Source organism: Echinops telfairi, unplaced genomic scaffold, assembly GCF_000313985.2.
Source record: "Echinops telfairi isolate 266 unplaced genomic scaffold, ASM31398v2 ScPeMD7_7417;HRSCAF=8455, whole genome shotgun sequence".
In the NCBI taxonomy this organism is placed as follows: Eukaryota; Metazoa; Chordata; class Mammalia; order Afrosoricida; family Tenrecidae; genus Echinops; species Echinops telfairi.
The window spans coordinates 2,818,171-2,838,143 of NW_022111317.1; the positions used below are offsets into that span (position 1 = coordinate 2,818,171).

General features: G+C 48.6%; 1 protein-coding gene across 14 annotated transcripts in view; it reads right to left on the reverse strand.

The window, feature by feature from the left end:
- The window catches only part of PPP6R3 (protein phosphatase 6 regulatory subunit 3), a 97,034-nt gene extending 77,388 nt beyond the window's left edge, over nucleotides 1-19,646 (reverse strand). For 6 of the 14 annotated variants that reach the window (XM_004713597.2, XM_030887564.2, XM_045297311.1 and 3 more), the window contains exons 1-2: nucleotides 13,186-13,251; nucleotides 1,217-1,350 (exon numbers count right to left, since the gene is read on the reverse strand). The gene's annotated coding sequence lies outside the window, so the exon portion shown is untranslated. Of the gene's footprint in view, nucleotides 1-1,216; nucleotides 1,351-13,185; nucleotides 13,254-19,626 lie in introns of those variants that run through there. The other 8 variants (XM_045297310.1, XM_030887562.2, XM_030887561.2 and 5 more) reach the window with 3 other exon arrangements.
- Between the last annotated feature and the right edge of the window lie 327 nt (nucleotides 19,647-19,973).

The window sequence follows — 19,973 nt, forward strand, 5'->3', positions numbered from 1 at the left end:
GTGCAGGTTTACTGAGTGGGCCAGTTTTCTACTTAACAACCCATGCACCTCCTCCTCAACGCCTCTAACTGCAGCCCCACAAGGGAAGGTCACCCGTCTTGGGCTGGGTCTCCACTCCACCTCCTGTCCGAGCCCTTCTGAACTCTGTTCCGGAACAAGCGCTGCCCTCCCGATCCCCAAGGGTCGAGTTTGAACCACAGAAAGCAGTCTGTAAGCACTGCATTTCCAAAGACTTCTAAGAAACAAGGTTGTTTATTTTAAACCAACAGTGAGCTTAATGGTTTGTGATAACAAAAGAAGAGGCGAAAATTATGAAGAGAAACAAGCCCATGCGGGGGAAGGACTAAATAAAACACCATGGGCAATGAGCGAGGGCGGGTGGGGGAGGCCTGCGGAGGACAAGGTCCACACGACTCTCTTTCTACCACACCCCACATATGCAACACCATGTATTTCTTTCTTGGTCTCTTCTCTTCTCTTCTCTCTCTCTCTCTCTCTCGCTCTCGCTCTCGCTCACATACACACACGCGCGCCCAAACACCTAGGGAAAACCCACAAGGGAAAAGTGACCAGGAGGAAATTTGCATCTGATCTAAGTTTAGTTTTCTGCTAAAAACACAATCACATGCAACTTTTAAAAGAATCTTTTAAAAAAGAAACCAGAAAATGGTCACAGACTAAGAAAGGGAAGACCCATGCTACCCTCCCTCCTGCCAAGATGTCAATTCAGAGTGCGGGCAGAGCTCACAGAGCAGACCATTAAATGTAAACTAAGCAGCCTGGCCTCGGTTGCCCTCAGTCGCTTCTCCTGTAACCTCTTATGACTTCAGTACTGGAGCATCTGCAGAAGCACCAGAAATCCACAACACCTAGGCCACTTCCTCTGGACAGGAAGGAGTTTGGCTGTGACAACTGCCATCTGAGGGGTGAAGAGACTAGGGCTGAGAAAGCTGACATCATGATCAAAGGTCAGATAGCTTGACAGTGGCCCCACACCAAGGCTCCAGTTTGGACCAACTTACTGAACCTTCCCCTTAACCCTATGGCTCTACGCCCCACCCCCCACCTCACCCCCACCCCCCGGGCTGGTTCTCCGACGTCTGAAGACAAAGACCCCCACACCAAGAGTTAGAAATAAGCTGTAAGAACTGAGTAGAAAGCCCACGAGACAGTGGACCCTCAGCAAAGGAAGCAAGGAAGCCTCCAGGGCACCTACCCAGCTTGGGGAGAGAACGGAGCTGCCGATGGCTGTCCCAGGCAGTGTGGCGGCACCTGCTGCAAGGACTGGGAAGCTGTGCCTGGCTGGACAGCTCAGGAAGGTGCTCGAATGGTCCAAGTCCCTACTGGTTTCTGGGAAGAGACACAACACAAACACACAGGGACATTATTTTAATCCACTGGTCCTTTCCTCTAACCCTTACCCCTCTGACCTATCCACCTTGTCTCATCACCCTGGAAGATGATCATCGCTGTTCCAAGTTTGATGACAACAGCCTGGCCTCACAGGAAATTGATGGGATTTCTGGTCATGTGAATCCTGCTTCCAGGAGGAGCAATGCTAGCCTGTGTCGAGGATGGGGGAGCAAGGTCCAGAGCAAGTGTACCCCAGCAGTGTCACAAAAGGAGTCCTTGGCACCCTTTTCTCCAGGAGACTTCCTTTCCATTCAGTGGCGGCAGAAGGAGCGGCCTCTCTGGGTTAGCAGTGACGGGTCTGCCCTCTCCCCTGAGCAGACGTGGCTCACACCATTTTGACCCACATCTCCTTTTCAGACGGTTGGAGGTACGCTCTACTTGGCCAGAGGGCCGCTGCAGGTTTGCACCACTGTTTCCTAGCCATCCAATGACTACTCCACTTCAAAGTCCCTGTGCTCGGACTCCTGCTGTTCCTGGACAGGGTGAGGTGCTAATGCACCTTTAAAAAAAAAAAAGAAAAAGTGTCTCTAGAGAACCTTGCCTAACACCCCCTCATATGATGGCAGGATCGATGGGGAAACGGTCTTAACTAGCTTTGAAGAAAGAAAAGAAGACAAAGGAGAGAAGTTGTCTAAAAGGTCTACAGTGAAAGGATTAGCTGAAGTTCTTCTAAACTCAATCAGGGCCTCAGCTGCACGAAAACACGGACCCAAAAGGAGGGCTGTGTTACAGTCAAAAGGCAGACTGGGGAGGGGCGAGAGCGAGGCTGCAGTGAAACACAGGGAGGACAAAGGGCCACGCAGACACCGCTCAGTGACGTTCTGACTCGAGACGCTATCCCCATTCCCAATCCAGATGATCCAGAACCTCCGTCACGACCACAAGTGACAAAATGCCAACCGCGTCCAACTCTTCCTCATCAGGGTTCATGCGATGACATGGCTGGCTGTTCTGGTTATCCTGAGTAATCCAAAGAGACAGAAGGGAGCAAAAAGTCACGTGTTATGTCTGTCTTGCTCTTTGATGAATACCATGTGTCTAGAACAGTGTCTGGTACACAGTTGGAGCTCAATAAATACTCGTTAGGCATTAACTCTGAGTGTCCTGAGGGCACCTGGCCATCCCCAATGAACTAGAACGTGGTGGACAGAAACTGTGACCACATAACCCAAAATAAAAAACACAAGAGGAGAGAAGCTATTAGATATAAAAGCTCAGCCTTGGAAATCAAGTAAATACCATATTAACCACGTAATGGTCAATCTAGTTGAAGAAATACACAAAGTATAGTACACAATACACAAGGTGATTTAAAGACAAGAAATTGCCCATGAAAAACAAGCAGACTTGGTAAAGAAATAAGAACTTATTAAAATGAAAAAATATGGTGATGAATGAGGGATAATTAGTAGACTAGACAAAGCTGAAGAGAGAATTGCTAAACTCGAAAACCAAGTTAGAGAAAATGCACAGGAGACAGCAGAGAAGCTAGAAAACATCAAAGAGCACGGAGCCTGTACTGAGTGTCTCACCAGATCTCTTCTAAAGAGAGACCATTGAACCAGCAGGTAAAAAAAAATCATAAAGTCAATTGGTAAACTTGAAGAAATGAAGAAACAAACCAAAAAGAACTGAAGAAACACACAAATCTTCAGATAGAGAGAGTCCAAGGAGAAATCTTTACATAAATAATCTGTAACGAATTGAAAATGGGGAAAGCCTATTAATATCAATAACCAAAAGGCAGAGGGCTCACTGTCAAGCGCTCGCAGAGAATCAGCAGCAGCAGAGCACAGACAGCGGCCAGGGAAGGACAGCACGAAGGCCAGTTTGTGCAGTTACGTACAAGGAAAACTCAGCAACAGCAGCACATAGGTGAGTCTGAAGTCTTGCTACAAATTCGCCGAAACAAAACTGCCAGAATGAGCAGCTCTGTTTCTTGACATACCTGTGTCTACACACTTCTGAAGGCAGCGCTTCCACGTCGCTAACCCTCGCCTTCACACGGAACCTGCCCATCCAGGCGGGATCTTTACTGAAGCAGTGCCACAGCTTTCTCTGGGAGCTGCTGGTGCGTTCAAACTGCTGAACCACTGTGCCATCAACACCAAAAACCAAGCTGTCATCGTGCCGATTCCAGCTCATGGCCACCCTATAGAAAGCTGACCCTGGGGTTTCCAAGACTCTAATTCTTTATGGCAGTAGAAAACTTGCCGATTGTAGCTCAACCCATAACCACTACACCAACCAAGGCTCCTTAAAATAAAGGAACAGGCACATCCAATGCTATGTTACTTGGTATGGTATGGGTGTGGAGAGTGAGCAGAATGACGAGTAAAATTCTATGGTACAAATGTTGGGGCAAGGATGAGGCAAATGATAAGGCATAAAATAAGAATAAGCCAAATACTTCTATCACAACATAAATGAACCTTGTCAATTTGGAGTCAGATCACAAACATACGATCCAAAGGCGTGCCTCCAGCAAGACGGCAGAATAGAGTTTGAAAGTAAAAGGGGCAGAAAGAAAGAAAACCCATCTCAGGTGAGCACTCACCACAAAGCCACGTGGTCTAGCTCTACCATGATCTGGTACACAGACTGGCATGCCAACAGCCGTTCCTCGTGCTCCAGAATCTCTGCTGTACAGGCGTAAAGCAGAGATTGGGAGGACTACACACACCTGGCACATCCTCCACATTCACAGGGGATTGATTTCACCAACACCTCAGTCTCAGAAGCCAGCTCTGCTTCTTAGAAGCCAGGGTGGGAGACTGTGGACATGCTTCACTCTGACCTCCATGAGGTCACTCACCTAACCACGCCTTCTCTGTAACTGACAGAACAAGTAAGCAAAACCGGACAAAAGTTGGGAATTCTACTAATGAGTTTAGTATGGAGGTCAGCTGGAGACGAGTGCGTATGCTGATGAGAACGTGCCACAGCTAGTGTTAGTGCTGTCCACGTGGCTCCCACTCATCCAGAAGGAATCTCTGTCCAACCCTCCGCCATCCTCACAATCTCTCCATTGGAGCCAACTGTTGGTCAATCCATCTCCTGGATGGTCCTTTTCCAGGGCCCAGTACAAACCAGACATCATTTAAAACCAGCCTCAGGAGCCCAACCCAGAACCACCTTTCAGCCCAACAGGTAGTCCCACAGCATGAGCAGTAATACCCAGAAGGGATGTACACCGGGAGATTGGAGGACAGGGCTCACCCCAACAAAGCAAAGAAGGCGGGCAGAAAAGGGCAAATGGAAAGTGGCAACCCAGGGAGGTAGTGGGAAAAGCGCTATTACTCGGAAGAACTTACAACTAATAATGATATGAAACAAAATGTGCATAAACTGTCGAATGGAAAACTGATTTGCTCTATAAACTTTCACCCAAACTGCATTTTTATTATTTTTAATCACAAGTCTCAACAATTTCAAACAACCAAAATTACACTAAACCCACCGCCATCCAGAAGGTTCTGACTCACAGAGACCCTCAGGTATTAGTGGGCCAGAAGAGAAACTGTACCTTCTGGTTTCTGAGACTAAGTCTTGATGGTTTTCCCCAGGGGTAGCTGGTGGGTTTGAACCACCAACCATGTGGCTAGCAATGCAATGCTTAGCCTGGTGTGTTACTGGGGCTCCTTGAAATCCTGCTGGGCTTCAATTTAAGAGCAATGCAGTTAAAAATCAACAACAACAACAAAAATTTTAAGCTACATAGAGATTTTTGAATATGGCTTTAAAACTTAAAAAGCAAAAAATAAGAAAACCTGAAAAATTAAGACGTCAACAGAAAACATTCTTCATGGGCATGAACTCCACCACCACCACTACCACTACCACAACGAGGGAGGTAGTCCCCAGTTACCCTTCAGGTAGAGAACTGACCACTCACCACAGTGGCTCAATTGTCAGTCACACAACAGAGAGGTCTGTAAGTGCACAATCGCACAGGGGTGTGCCCAGTCTTTAGGACAGAAAGGCAGCATCTGCTCCCCAGGACAAAGTCCAAAAGGCAACAAAGGGCAAGGCGCAGAAATGGAAATAGAAACTGGGGTCAATGACAACAAAGACTGTGAATTGCTGAATGAAAAAAAAATTGATTTATTCTGTAAACCATTACTTAATTCACAGTGAAAAAAAATTTTTTTCACAGTAAAAATTTTTTAATGAAATAAAATAAATGACAACTGCAAAGCACTGAAAAAGATTAATTAACTTATGGGATGCAGCTAAAGTGGCAGCAGGTAGACATTGCTACTTTTTTTAAGTTTTATTTAGACATATGTACAGTTGAGATTATTTGAAAAGGCTTAAAAGCAATGAGCGAAGCATCTAATGTAAGCTAAATTTTAATGTTAATTACAAATATGGCAAAGATTCAAAAAGAAATTTTTCATCAATATATTTTTAGCAATCTAGACATCAAATATATACATATACACTTTTTTTTAAATGTCAATTTCTAAGTGTGACTAAGGAAAAAAAAGGCTCGCATGAGTTTATAAACATTAAAATAATTTTTCAATCTTGGAAAAAAAAGTAGGCCCTGGAGGCTTTATAGGTTAAATTCCACTAAACCTTGTCCTAGGGGAAATTTACCACAAGATCACAACAGGCAGGAGAAAGCAACATTTGACTCAGCACAAGTGTGAAAAAGAAAAGAGGGCTGGGAACCAGACTGACACACCATCAAGGAGGCCTGATTCTGAAGAGTCACGCGAGAGCAGCTCTTGAGTGAGTTAGTAGTGATTTGGTTCTTCCAACAGTTGTAACAGTAACTTCTGCAGACAAAACCTCTGTCAAAGGCTTAAAGATAAAGACTGAAAGGAGGGGTCTTTTGTGGATCCAGCAGGGCAGGACTTGGTCTTAAGAGGGTACTACCCTTATCTTGTGTGTAGGCTCCTTTACCAAGGAGATTGCTCAGGACTAGCGGCCTCTCCAGTCTCCCTGGACTTCACTCAGGCAGCAAGCCAGTCAAAGTGAATGTGGGGCACTTGAGGTGGGGTTTGGACTAATTTTAAGGTTTGGGTCATAATGTGACCAGATTTTAACACTGGTAAAGCGGGACACATTGATAAAACTCATATCCTGGCAAAATAGCCACACGGCAGCCAAAAACCGTATACCCTAGCTTGTGCATTCTTTCCAAAAATCGGGACTTTTTAAAAACGCCACAGGACGCGGGAAAATTGTTCAAAAGCGGGACGTCTGGTCACATTAGTTTAGGGTGAAACCAGGGAGCTGTCAGAAGTGCCTTTGCTTTTAGGTACGAACTCACTTTAAAAGAAGACACTTTAAACTCTCTCAGGAAATAGAAAATGAAGGAATTCTACAGCTTTATTTCATTAAACTCATCAAAGTTGATGGAAAAAAGAAAATCACAGACCAACCCTGGATACTCAATATACTAACAAATCAAATAGTTAAGTAAATGTAATTTAAAAAAAGAAAGATAGAAAGAATGCATCACTTTCAAGCCGGCTTACTCCAAAACTACAAGACTAATTTCAATATTACCATTTTTCAAATAGTTTTGTTAGCATATGATTCACATATCATACTGAGTTCAATCATATTAAGACACGCTGTGCACACATCACCACAATCCATTTTAGAACACTTTCTTCTTTCTTGTAGTCATTGCTGTTAGCTCCTCAACATTGCCTTTTAAAGGGATTGCTGATAAAGGGAAAAGAATCACACTGTCATCATCTCAAGGCGCAAATCTCTTGAAGTCTATGGGTAGTAGCTATCTTCCCAACTTCTTAGAATTGTTAGTGCCTAAAACCAAAAGCACCCAGCCAGCCCCACCCCCCCACCCCCGCCGGTTTCATCACCCTGAGTCCCCCACACTCACTTTAGGACCATCAAACTGCCAAGGTGAATTCTCAAGGAGGCTGAGGGGCAGTCACCCTGAGCAGCCTTCCTGATGGTCCTGGAAGGCAGGGGAGCAGGTTGCTTAGACAGAAGCAGAAGGAGCATATACAAAGAACATGGGAGGACCCCACAGGACTGAGAGAGCTACCTCCAGGACACAGTGGCATCAACAATTTGCCCGAGCATGGCAACTGGGATAGTAAGAGTTGGAACCCACTCAGAGGCACCTAACAATCTTCTTTGTCGTCCCCAAGTCTGTCTTGACAGATCAACCAAAGACCCCTTTGGGCCCCGGCGGCATAGTGGAATATGAGTCAGGCTGCAAAGTCTACAGTTCACGGCTTTCTACTCCTGTAAATAGTTACAGTCCAGGAAGCCCACAGGGCAGTTCTTCTCTGGCCTCTAGGGTCACTATGAGTTGGCATCGTGAGAGGAATGCCTAGGGTATTTCTGAGTGCCAAGTTCCCTTTCACTTCTTGTGACTGACGTCCAGTCTTCCAGAGTCACACTATGTATATTCCACACCCTACCCGCGTGCGGAAGAGCTTGTTATGCGAGCAGGAAATAAGTGCCTGTTGTGTTTAAGCCAGTACACACCATGGGGTGTTTATTTAATACACTATTATCCTGATTCAAAAAACCACGTAAACAGAAAGGGCCACCAATTATCTTGAATGTAAAAACTCAATATAGCCCAGCTGACTCTCAAGAGGCAAAATTCAAATCGAAATCTCCACAGAATTTTTCAAGGAACTTGACTAGCTGATTCTAAAATTTGCCTGGAAGAACTATAACCCGAGAGGCTGAGCTGCAGTTAAACCAACAGCAAGCTGGTAAGCAGATTGCCTGGACAAATATCCAAAGTGGCTCCACACGGTGGCTATGAATATAGTGGCCACACCGGCACAAGGCCAAGCCAACTAATGGAAGGAAATGCAGAGCCCAAGCGAACCCCACAAATGCGTGGAAGGAAACTTGGTCAAGCCTGAGCTGGCTCTACAGCCAAGGGACTTGCCTGGCAGCTAGCCAGAACCATCTCACAGGAAAGCCCTGCCTGCCCACTGGTGGAATGCCAGATACTGGAAACCCGAGGAAGCTCCCTTCTACTGGACATGCATGGGCTTGCCACAAACCACAGGACCAGATGGCGACCGGTTGGCTATTTCACACCACACCCAATATCACATCCAGGTACACTTTTAAAGTCAAACATGCCAGTCCAACTTTGAAATTCTGAAAAGAAAATGCAGGAAACCTTTCTAAGTGTGGTGTAGAAACAACTTTTAAATGAAACACAATTCAGTGAGCAGGCATAAACACAGCATAAGACCAGCCACTGCTGAGCCCACGGGAAAGGTTAAGTACCGTTAAGTGCTCATTGGGCTAGCCTTGCCACCTTTCCGCAGAATGAAAACCTTTTAAAGAAAAAGTTAGCAAGAAAAAAATAATGGGAAAAAGATTACTCCCAACACACACACACAAAGCCCACAGGAACCTGAGTGCTAGGCAGCTAGTGCTGCCTCGGCTGCTCCTCTCTAGCACCCTGTTGGTCATCTGTAGGCCAAGGGCTAGCACAATTTATCCAGAATACACAAGGGAATTCCTATAAGTGAAAAAATCTAAACAGCTCAGCTCAATGTAGTGTGTGTGTGTGTGTGTGTGTGTGAATATGAATGAGAGATATAAACAGACATTTCACAAAACAGAAATCCAAATGGCCAAGAAATATAAAAGCTATTCAACTTCATCATTAAAGATAAGATGTAAAAAACTATAACTGGGCAAAAATACATTAATAAAACTGTACAAAGAATTTGAATAGAATGTCTAAAATATATCTATCGTACACAAATAGCCAGTAAGCGCATAAAAAGGATACTCAACACCATCAGGGAGATGGGAGCTATCACCATAGTAAGCGATCACATCAGAGCAAACGGGATGACTTCAATGTAGGACAGACCCTAGGGAGCGCTGACAAAGATGAGGAAAAAACAGTGGCAATGTCAAATGGTGCAGCCACGCAGAAAACTGTTCAAAATGTTGACTCTCGTTACCATGACCCACAATGGCACCCATAACCACACATGCGGGAGAAAAGGAAGCACACGTCCCACAAAGGCAAGGCCACAAAAGCTCACAGCAGCGGTTAGCTGTTTTGAGGAAAGGGAAAGTAACTTAATGTCCCCCAGCTGAGGCGTGAATGACTGAAATGTGGTAACTCCATACAGTGCAATAATGATCGGTAATCAAAAAGAATGAAGTGCTGACACAGAGCATGCTACAACACAGATGAACTCTGGAAACGTATCCTGAAAGAAAGCAGTCAGATACAAAGGACTAAACTCTGACTCCATTCGTATGAAATGTTCGTGACGGGCAAATCCACAGTGGTAGAAAGTGAATTAAAAGCCAAAAACTCACCGCCATTGAGTGAATCCTGACTCATAATGACCCCAGTAAAACAAGGCAGAACTGTCCCTGTGGGTTTCCGAAACTGTAAATCCTTAAGGGAGTGGAAAGCCTCATCTTTCTCCCTCAGAGCAGTTGGTGGTTTGAACTGCCGACCCTGTGGTTCGCAGCCCTATGCTGAAGCACACCAGCACCTAGGCTCCTAGAAAGTGAATTAGTGATTAGCTGAATGTGGAGTGGCAGACGGGGATGTGGAGAGGGGAGGACATGGGGCTGAGTTTCTTTCTGAGATGAGGAAAACGTTCCAAAATTAAACTACGGTGATGGTTACAAAATTCTGTGAATATACTAAAATCCACCCAACTGTACTCCCTATTTGGGCAAATTATATGGTATGTGAATAACAACTCCACAAAACTGTGATGTCACACACAGCACATGCACGCACACACACAAGGACCGAAGTTCATATCCACCAACCTGACCCACAATGCCAAAATAAAGGCCGGCAGTGTGAGGGGTGATATGAGGCTGCTGCACACACACCTTGGGGGCCACACCTGATCTGCTCAGGCTCCCCAGGCTGACTCCACAGTCAGGTACCAGTACCCCTCCTCCCATGGCAAACTCTACACCCCGCTGTGTTTGACCTTCAATGCAGTGACCACACAGAACTCAGGGTGATGGGGTTTATTTGGAAAGGCAACAGGTTATAATTCTGAGGACACAGTTGTTTGGTCAAGAAAACTGTGTCCCCAGGCAGGCCTCTCTCTGGCCCTCAGCCTGTTAGCATGGCCGCTGCCCTGCTCAGGCAATGCTACAAAGCTCTTAGGGCTGCCCATCAATGCCCTAAAGAGCTTTGTTCTGGAAAAGGGCATTGTGCTTGGTAAAGTAGAAGTGCAGCCATGGTGAGATGGGATGACATGTGCTTCGAACATAACTGTGAGGCTGGCACACCACCAGGCGGTGACTGCCCCTAACGACAACACACATGTGCCAGGGGCACACCCGCCACTCTACTGTAAGCCACAACCCAAGACACTCGGCTCCACCCCCTGGGTCTGAAAACCCAGCTCCTCTCATGAAGCGCCCAGGCACCACACCCACCCGCAGCCTCCTGCCTGAAGCACTCAGCCTGACCGGGTCTGTGGGCTGGGAAGTCCACTGCTGTGTCTCCCGGTTCTGCTGCAGCACCTGTCTCTCCTCTGGGGTCACTGCCATCTCTGGGATCGAGGCAATTCAATGAGCAGGGACCTCGGGGTCCAAAGGACATGCTGCATGCGTAGCTGAGCACCGCCCCCACCCCTACTTCTTCATACCCCGCAGGACACAACCACTGCCAGCTGAATGAACTGTGTAACACCATCAGTGTCTCCCCCACCTCCCTACACAGGAAAAGTCATTTGAGGGGAGGAACAAACACGTCCATGGCTAGAAAGGCCATAAAGTACTCACGGCCACGCAGCTGCCAACCATAAGGGAGAGGTTCGAACTCACCCACTCTCAAGAAAAAGAGGCGGCTCCTGTAAAGATTAAGTCTCAGAAACCCAGCGAGGGCACAGTAGGACACTGTCCTGTAGGGTCGTCTGTGTCAGAATGAACTTGATGGTCGTGAGGTTTTGGTTTCTGGTACTCTCCCGTCCAAACCCTGAAGAAAGGGCTTCAGTGTTCAACGCTGTGAAAACAACCTTCTCCTCCAAGCACAGGACAGAGCACCAACCTCTAGACATCTGGAGTCTGAAGACTCACTATCCTCCCGGCCTCCGTCCCTGACTCTGCCAATCTGGCTTCAAGGGGCAGCCCCAACCAGCCCCACCCAGTTCTGACTGTTCTGCTTCTGGTAAAACCAAAAGGAACCAACCAGGACCCTCACTGTCACTCTGTATTCAGGAAAGGCCCTTGCAAGAGCTGCCCCCTCCCAGCCTCCCTTTCTCCCCTCTCCATGTGCCACTGTCCTACCTTCACCTCCTTCCCACCCCACTGAGAAGACAGGAGAGAAGGCGTCCACAGCTTCCTGCGTCCACGCACTGCCCCACTCGCCGCTGTCCAGTCCCTGCTCCAGCACAGGTCCCCACTAGGCCATCCCTCTGCACCCTCCCCTCAGGCTCTGCCTTCGCTGCCTGATGCCTCTCCTCCCCAGAGCACTGGTCTGTGGCCTCACGGCAGGACAGCACACTGCACCTCCCCACCTCCTCCTGCGGCTGCTGCTCAATCTTGATATCATCTCCTCACTGAAGACTCACCAAGTCCCATCTTCAGCCCAAGCCTCGGCCCTGAACTCCAAATACCTGTCCTTTTCTACCTCCTTCCATAGAGTAAACCTTCCAAAGTGTCCATCCTGAGTCTTCTCCCTGAGCAACCCTTGGCACCGTCCTTCCACCTTCTCCAACAGCACCCACATGTTGTCTATCAACAACCCCTGCTGGCTCTGCCTTCACCAAGGGCCAAAATCCACCCCTCACTCCTACCCTTGCCTCACTCTCAGCTTCCTCCTTCAGCAGCCCAGGGCAGGTAGTCATGAAAACATCACCCAGATCAAATAAGACTGAAATCTCCTCAAATGTTGTTTCCTATGCTGGCTATGCTCCTTATATGAGCAAGTGCATTGTTTATGTAAGCTACATATATATGGGGAAAATACAATATGGCCTATCTCTGCTCAAACCACTCCTATGGTTTGCCTCCTGAATGGTGGCCTGTGTGACCTGCCTGAGCCTGAGCTTCCAACCCCTCAGGACCCCCAAGATATGCTGACCACACCACCTTCTTCCTGCCTACAATGCTACCACCCTCCCCACCTCCTCCTACTTAAAGGTCCCCTTCTCAGGGGTCCCCCACATAATCTCTATCTGTAAGCAGCACGACCACCACCACCACCCGCTTTGTCCCCTGCGTCACCTCCTCTCCCTGTTCTAGGTCTAGAGGAGGACGGGGCCTTATGTTGCCCTGCTCACAGCCGCGTCCCCCATCGAAAGGTAAGCTTCACATAGGCAGCAGGCCGTGCCTGCTGTGCATGCCACTCACACGGTCAAAACCACGCAGCCTCAACAGATATTGTACCAGGATGAACCCTCAGTGGCAGCCTGTAACCCCAGCAGGAAGTGACACCGGCCAGGCAGTGCTTGCCTTGGGGGCAGCCACATCCTATTTCTAAGCTGGATAGTGGGTACATGGTGTTGGTTCTCAGGTTTCACAACGTCTGTACACACGCACCTTCAATATGCGAGCTCATTAAAAATTACGATAAAAACAACCAGAGACAGTGTTGGCCAACTGTGCCCAGAGCCTAAATCCCGTCCTGTGCCTTTCTGAAAGGGTTGCTGTAGTGGAAGGTGGTCTTCATTTCTGGGCATTTGGCAGCCAGAGAGAGTAGCTGCAGAGACTGGTTTCCCCCTTTGGAAGGACCCACTCCAAACAAACAAATTCGCGGCCACGGAGTCAATGCCGACTCACAGCAACGCTTTGACTATGACTGCTTACAGGAGCACAAAGATGGTCTTGCTCTCAAGGGGCGGCTGGTGGTTTCCAACTGCTGACCTCCTTGGAGTGAGCAGCCCAACTTGTAACCACACCCCCAGGCGCCTGCAAAAAAGCAGATCACTGTACATCACTCTGGGTTATGGGCTACAGTACAAAAGGGTCCTAATTGCCATGTGGATGCTCAGTAATTTTTGTCTGGAAAGGGGGTGGTAAGCCAAGTCTCTTTGAGAACCTGGGCTGTAAAGCCCACAAAGACAAAAATACCTACTAACTGATCCTTGACAGAAAAAAGTTTGCAGACGCTCAAAGAGTTGGAAATTAAGAGCAAGCTCACACCCACTTCTCACTTGTAGGCCTAGTTAGGTTCCAGGCCACCAGGTGGAAATCACACACAACTGGAGATGACCACAGTATCACTGCCCTACCACCTAACTGCCAGCCCAGAGAGCCAGGGCCCAGCCAGATGACCCATCGCCTCCCGCCACCCCCGGCCAGCGTAAATCACTCGCATCTCACCGCTCAATGGTGACCCTCGTGTTCATCACTGCCAGATGAGTGTCATTAATACACAGAAACGTCCAAACAAGACACTCGTGGTAAGTGAGTAGGCTTACAACACATTAGCATTTCGAGGCATATGTGATTAAAAAAAATAAGATTCTCCCTCGCATAGGAGATTCCAGGGCAAAGGGAGCCACCCTTGTCAGGTCCCGAGTGGCAACAGAAAGGCGGTTTCAAGAGGAATGTTGTAGAACACAGGCTGGCGAGTGGTAGTTATGCGTTGGGCAGTTCGAGACCACCACCCGCTCGCTCCTCGGGAGAAAGAGGAAGCCATCTCCTCTGTTCAGGGTTACAGTCCGACCCTGTTCCAAAGGGTCCCTATGGATCAGAACCACCTCGATGGCAGTGAGTTTGGTTTAGTTTTGTGAACACAGACTGGAAAACCTGACAGTTACAACCTCCTCTCCAGCCAAAGGAAGACCTTACTACACAGACTTTAAGCACAGGGAACAAGCCAACGTGGGGGAGGGAGGCACGACTAAAGAAAACACTTACTTGCATAACCACTCCTGCCCATGCCACCACCCCACGCTAGGCCAGCCCAGCAGTCAGACCTCAAAGCTCCTCTGTGACCCTCTCCCTCAAGGGCCCCAGCAGTTGCGTAATTTCTGTGCCTAGTTCTATCGTTGTCAGGGAGAAAAACAGTCAAGTTAGTAATATTAATACAAAGCCACTCTGGGCTGGGCCCCGAGCTCTCAGGTCACACTAATAGTCACTTCACAGATGAGGAGACCAAGAGACAGAAATGTTAACCAGCATCAGGACCGCGCAGCTGGAGGGCTGGAGGCGGTGGTGCTCACGCCCAGCTCTTCAAACCTGTCCAGGCTTACCCTCCACAACATGCCTGAATGGAGACCAAACACTACCTGGGAACACACCCTGGGCAGCAAACTGCCATGCCCATGGTAGGTGCCAAACCCTAACTGCTGACTCTATCCAGGGTGTGATAAAGCAAGGAGGAGAACCCTGCAAAGAAAAGGGGTTTTATTGGAAGAGTATAGCTTAATCCAGAAGGAGGAAGGAGTCTCACATCACAGGAGAAGCAGGTGAGACCTGCCCATATCCAGAAACGATACCCCCACTTTTCTACTTCCTCCACGAGGAGCAGAAGGCTCACATGAACTGCCACCAAAAGGAGACACACTTGGAAGAGGTTCAAGCCTCTCCCACAAGTAACACACGCACACATACATACAGTGCACACAGGACACGGAGCACAGGAACAAGTTAACATGTCAATTTGCATAAAAATATGCTATTTATTCTTCGTGTTCAGTGAGCTCCAACTGTGATGTCACTCTTAAATGACACTTGAAATAGTGGCCTAGTGGGACCACCACAACCCAAGGAACCCGAAGAACTAAGATATCCCCACTGCCCCTGGGTCCATTCTCCAGCAGGCCCTAAAATTCCCTCCAGACTCCAGTCAGTTCTAAGGCCGTCCCTAGCTCCAAAGTGTCGTTAATCACGAGAGACGCCCCAAAGAGCCAATCGAGTCAATACTCCCAACTCACTGCCATCAAGTCCATGTAGAACCTGCCCCTGGAGGTTTCTGAGATGGTCACCCTGTACGAGTCGAAAGCCGCATCATTGTCCCTCAGAGCAGCTGGTGGTTTCAAACTGCGGCTCGTCCAGTCAGCATCCCAGCACATAACCAGTCTGCTTCTCCCGCCACTGTCCCTGTCTCAGGCCTGAAAGCCCTACAGATTTGACCGAAGTCCAGCAAACAGCCACTACGTGTCCACCCTGTGGAACCCTGGGGCTGACTTGTTCCTTCCTCCTCTTCCCAGAGAGGGGCATCCGTGTTCTACTCCAGGTCTCCATCCAAGTGTTAGAAATACAACCGGACAGCTCCTTAGAAGTGAAGAGAGCAAGACTTCATCAGTTCGCTGACTTTAGGCCAATCTGGGGGAAGGACACCACGTGGGGCAAAATAGCAGGTCTGTAGAAAATGAGAAGCTGGACTGATGGCACAGCCACCACAAGGGAGGCAACCATACCAATGATCAGAAGATGGCCCAGGGCAGGCAACATTCACCATGAGTCAGCACCGACTAACAAGAACAGGAACCCAAGGTTCTAACTCGCAGTGCCCACAGCTTGCCCCAAGTCTGACTCAGCATCCAGATGCCACCTCCCATCTCTACAGCCTTTTCAGTTCTGCTCAATGCTCTTAATCATCTCGCACTGATCTCCCCCTAGGCCACCAGAGGCCATGGAAGCCAACCCAGAGGCACACAAAGCAACCAAATCAATGTGGCATTCCTGCTGCAAGTCTACTCATGACACAGGATGGCGTCAGAAGCTGTCATCTTTAGGAGTAGCTGATGGGTTTGAACCACCAACTTTGCAGTTAGCCATCCAATGCTTACTCCACACCATAGTAATAGCATAGTTTCCCCCAAAGTGGTGAGGTCCAAAGCCAGCACCTCCTTTGTCATCAACAGCAGACGGTAAGAACCTACCACACTGTAAATAAAAGGACAAGCTCATAGGCAACCAAGTGGTCTTCAACACTGGCTAAACCAGTCAACACTCGCCAACTGTAAATGACAAGCAGTGTCTCAAGAGTGAGGCCTGCACCCACTAAGCCTGGGACAGAATACCCAACTGGGGCAAAAAAGGCTCTCTCTCTCTCTCCCTTTTATTGTTTCTGTCCAAGACCAGACATCCATCAACGTAATCTTCCAACCCCCGAAATAAACTGATAGCAGTCATTCTTCTAGGGAAGAAAAGCAGGGAGGGGCTTCCACAGCAATGAAGCGTCCACCGATGTCAAACAGCCAAAGATACCAAATCTCCAGCCACCAGGACCCAGGCTGCAGCAGGAAGACCTGGCTCTAAGTGCCATCTACTTCCTGATGTCAAGGGTTTCTAGAAGCGGACTCGGGTGTGTGATGGATCTGGGATCCACAAGTCAGTGCTAAAGTCTGATCAACTGACAACCGTGAGCAATGGAGCATAACCTGGTACAAATCGATCCTGTGTGTCACTACACAACGGTGGCTGTGCCTTTGACAAGTCAACTCAGAGGCAAGTCAAAGCAACCACTTAGTAGCGACTGACAACTTACCCACCCAAGCCCTACACATAGCCCTACACACTCAAAAAACAAACCAGCAGATGTGACTCTGCTCCGAGGCCCACAGGAAGTCACAGACTACCTGCGAGTCTTGACTCTCACAAGCTTTGCTCTCGGGTCTCCTGGGCCAGCCTGCAGCTCTCTAGCAACTGCTTACTACTCCCCAGACCGGGAGTCCCTAGGCCTGCGCATGGTGGAATACCGACGATAGTTCCTGGCAGGGTCAGGGCTCAATCAATATGTGTGCTGATCAAATAAATGAAGATTAGAACATGTTTCTACCAGGAAGGTCGGGTTCCCTTCTTAACACAGCCAGACAGTCTCACTCGGACAGAAGTGCTTCTGTGGCCTCCTGCCTTCTCTAGGTCCAGATACTGACAGCCACCTGTGGAGACACATCCAGGTTTTGTACTTTTGTCCTTGCAGTCGCCCAGACCACCCGGGTGTTAAGTGTGTGCGAGGTGGAGGCCTGTCCCAACTCACCTGAGGAGGAAGAGCACCCACCCAGTGCACTGAGTCTGTGAAATCACACGTCCCTGGCACAAAGCACCCAGACCCGGACGACAAGGCGGTGGTGCTCATAGTCGGCATGCTTGGCCAGCTGGCCATCGGACCCACCCAGAGGGATCAGGGGATAAAGTGAGGCAACTACTTTTGGGAAAAACCAACCGTCAAGAACCCTAAGAAACACAGCCAGCCAAAAAAATTTTTTTAATTTTAAAAATGAACAAAAAAGGAAACACAGCCCTAATGCCACCCAGCCAGGTGCCTAGGAGCTGGAATCAAGAGAACACCTGTTTGTGTTTGTGAGCATCTTGAAGTCGCTCCAAACATGCCTTTATTGAGATCCAATTGAAAAGGAGGAAAGTGGCATGAGGAGAGATACACGCCCGGGAGCCCCACATACACTCAAATATGAGCCGACCTGGGTATCAGCCGAGGCATCTAGTTTTACCACAAAAACCGCACTGAAACTCGGCTCATACATGAGTATGTGCGGTCATTAATTGCACAGGAGGAGGGTCCCTACCACCAGATGGTCCTTAAGTTTCTGCCAAGTGGGAAAAAGTTACCAAGCTATTGCTTCTTTCATAGTTCCATCTCCAGGGACCTGGGAAATCGGGGGTGCCCACCACCTCCTGTCCCCACCACTAGTCACCAGACACCAGAAGGAGCCCCTTACTGGTGAGAAGCCCCACAGCTGAGAGCTCTGGAAAACACCTTCTCAGTCCCACAGCAAGCTTCCAGAGATGGGTCCCCGCACCCAACAACGCCCAAGCCAGCCAGTCTAGCAGCGACGAGGTGGCAGTGGGGTGATGTTCTGGGCAGTGGAGGACAGATGGCGAGCAGGGCCCCTGCACACACACCCTCCAGCGTCAGCAGCACTAGACAAGCAAAATGTCCATTGTTTGAGGGCCATCTCCCCGGTTCAAGACCACCTATCCAGAGCACACTGGGCTCAAACCTAAGAGCAACTGTGAGGACGGCACCAGACCAGACGTCCACTGGACATGATGCTGAGTCGGAACCCGCCCCACCCCCAAGCACCTAACACCACCCCGCTACGTGACTTTCGCTTAAGAAGAAAAACAGGACAGTTGTTGAAAGCCAAAAGGTGTATTTCTCAGGATGGCCTCACCTAAACACACGGCTAGGAGCCTGACAGTTTCGCCAGTAAGGCATCAGGGTGCTCGCCACAAGGTCAGTGGGTGAAGACCACAAGAGGGCTACTATGAGGTGGAATCAAATGATCGCCCTTGAATTTGGCTTTTTTTTTTTAATTTAAATTTTAACCCTACTTACTCAGCCCACATTGGACACTCAGATCTGGACTCAAGAGGGGTGCCCTGCAGATGCATGGGCTTTTTATGTGGCAAAGTCAATGCTGCATGTTAGGGGAGCTACCCAGTCACCATCATGTAACTCTGCAAGTGCAAGAGAAGGCTGATGTTTCGAAATATATGCTGTCTCTCAGACAGCCAAAATATCAAGCTGGAAGATGCATATTATTCCCAAACACCAGCTAGATACTGATCCTAGTAAATACTCTTCCTCACACACACACAGATGTTTTGCTTGCAATAAGATAAAAACTTACCTTAATGAAACTTTACTCTATATCATGTCTTAATTCTATTACTATTCATTTTCTGCTCAAATTCTGTATTAGTGGAGTGAAACTAACAAAGCTGGGGAGAAGGAGGGTCTGCTGTAATTTACAGAAAAGTAGCTCTTTTAATGTAATGAGTCGCTTGCATCTTGAGTCCATGGTGAGTGACAGTCTCTCTCTCTCTCACACACACACAGCTCCCAGAGGGGTACCAGCAGGGTCCTGTGCGCCACATGTGGCGCAGCACAGGCAGGATGTGAGATTGAGAGGAGAGGGGGACAAATAGCTTTTAGGGCAGCCATTAGCAAGGCGAAGAGTTATTTCCTGATCTGCCTCCACTAAACTACTTATCAACATGGATGGTAAGTAGGTAACCTCTCAACATCTCAGCTGTGTTCCTCCGAACCTCAGTACAGCCCAGGTGGGTCCACCTTGCTTATTTGGAGCCCAAACGATGACCTGCTGGCCCTCTCAGGAAGCAGGCCGCCGCAGCCTAAGGACCAGCATCACTCTCAAACTCCCAAAGGCTCCTCTGCACCCAACTGCATGCGATGCAAAACATCCTGAGGTGCACTGAAAGAAATGTCCAACTTCCCCCACCCTCAGGAGGAGGGCCACTACTTCCAGTCCACGACCTCTACAGAGCTTTCTACAAGCTGTCACCAGGAACCAGGGCTTTGGCGCTCACCTGACTCCGTAACCTGCTGCTGGTCCAGTCCACTGCAACTCAGAGCGGGCCCCATAGGCCCGAGGAGAACTGGCCCCAGTGGATACCCAAGGCTGTCAACTTTGCCAAAGCAGCCGACCACTGCTTTCTCCTGCAGAGCACCGGTGGGTTTGAACCAACCACCTTTGGGTTAGTGGCCACGTGCTTAACCACTATACCACCGTGCCCACACATTTAAAGGCGGCTTGAAATTAATAGCTGCTGATTACAGAGCTGAGAGTCTGCTACACGGCTTCAAGTAGTAGCGTTGCACGTACTGATTCGCTGGCGACAACTTTGGGGGAGGCCGACCCTATCATTATTTCCGT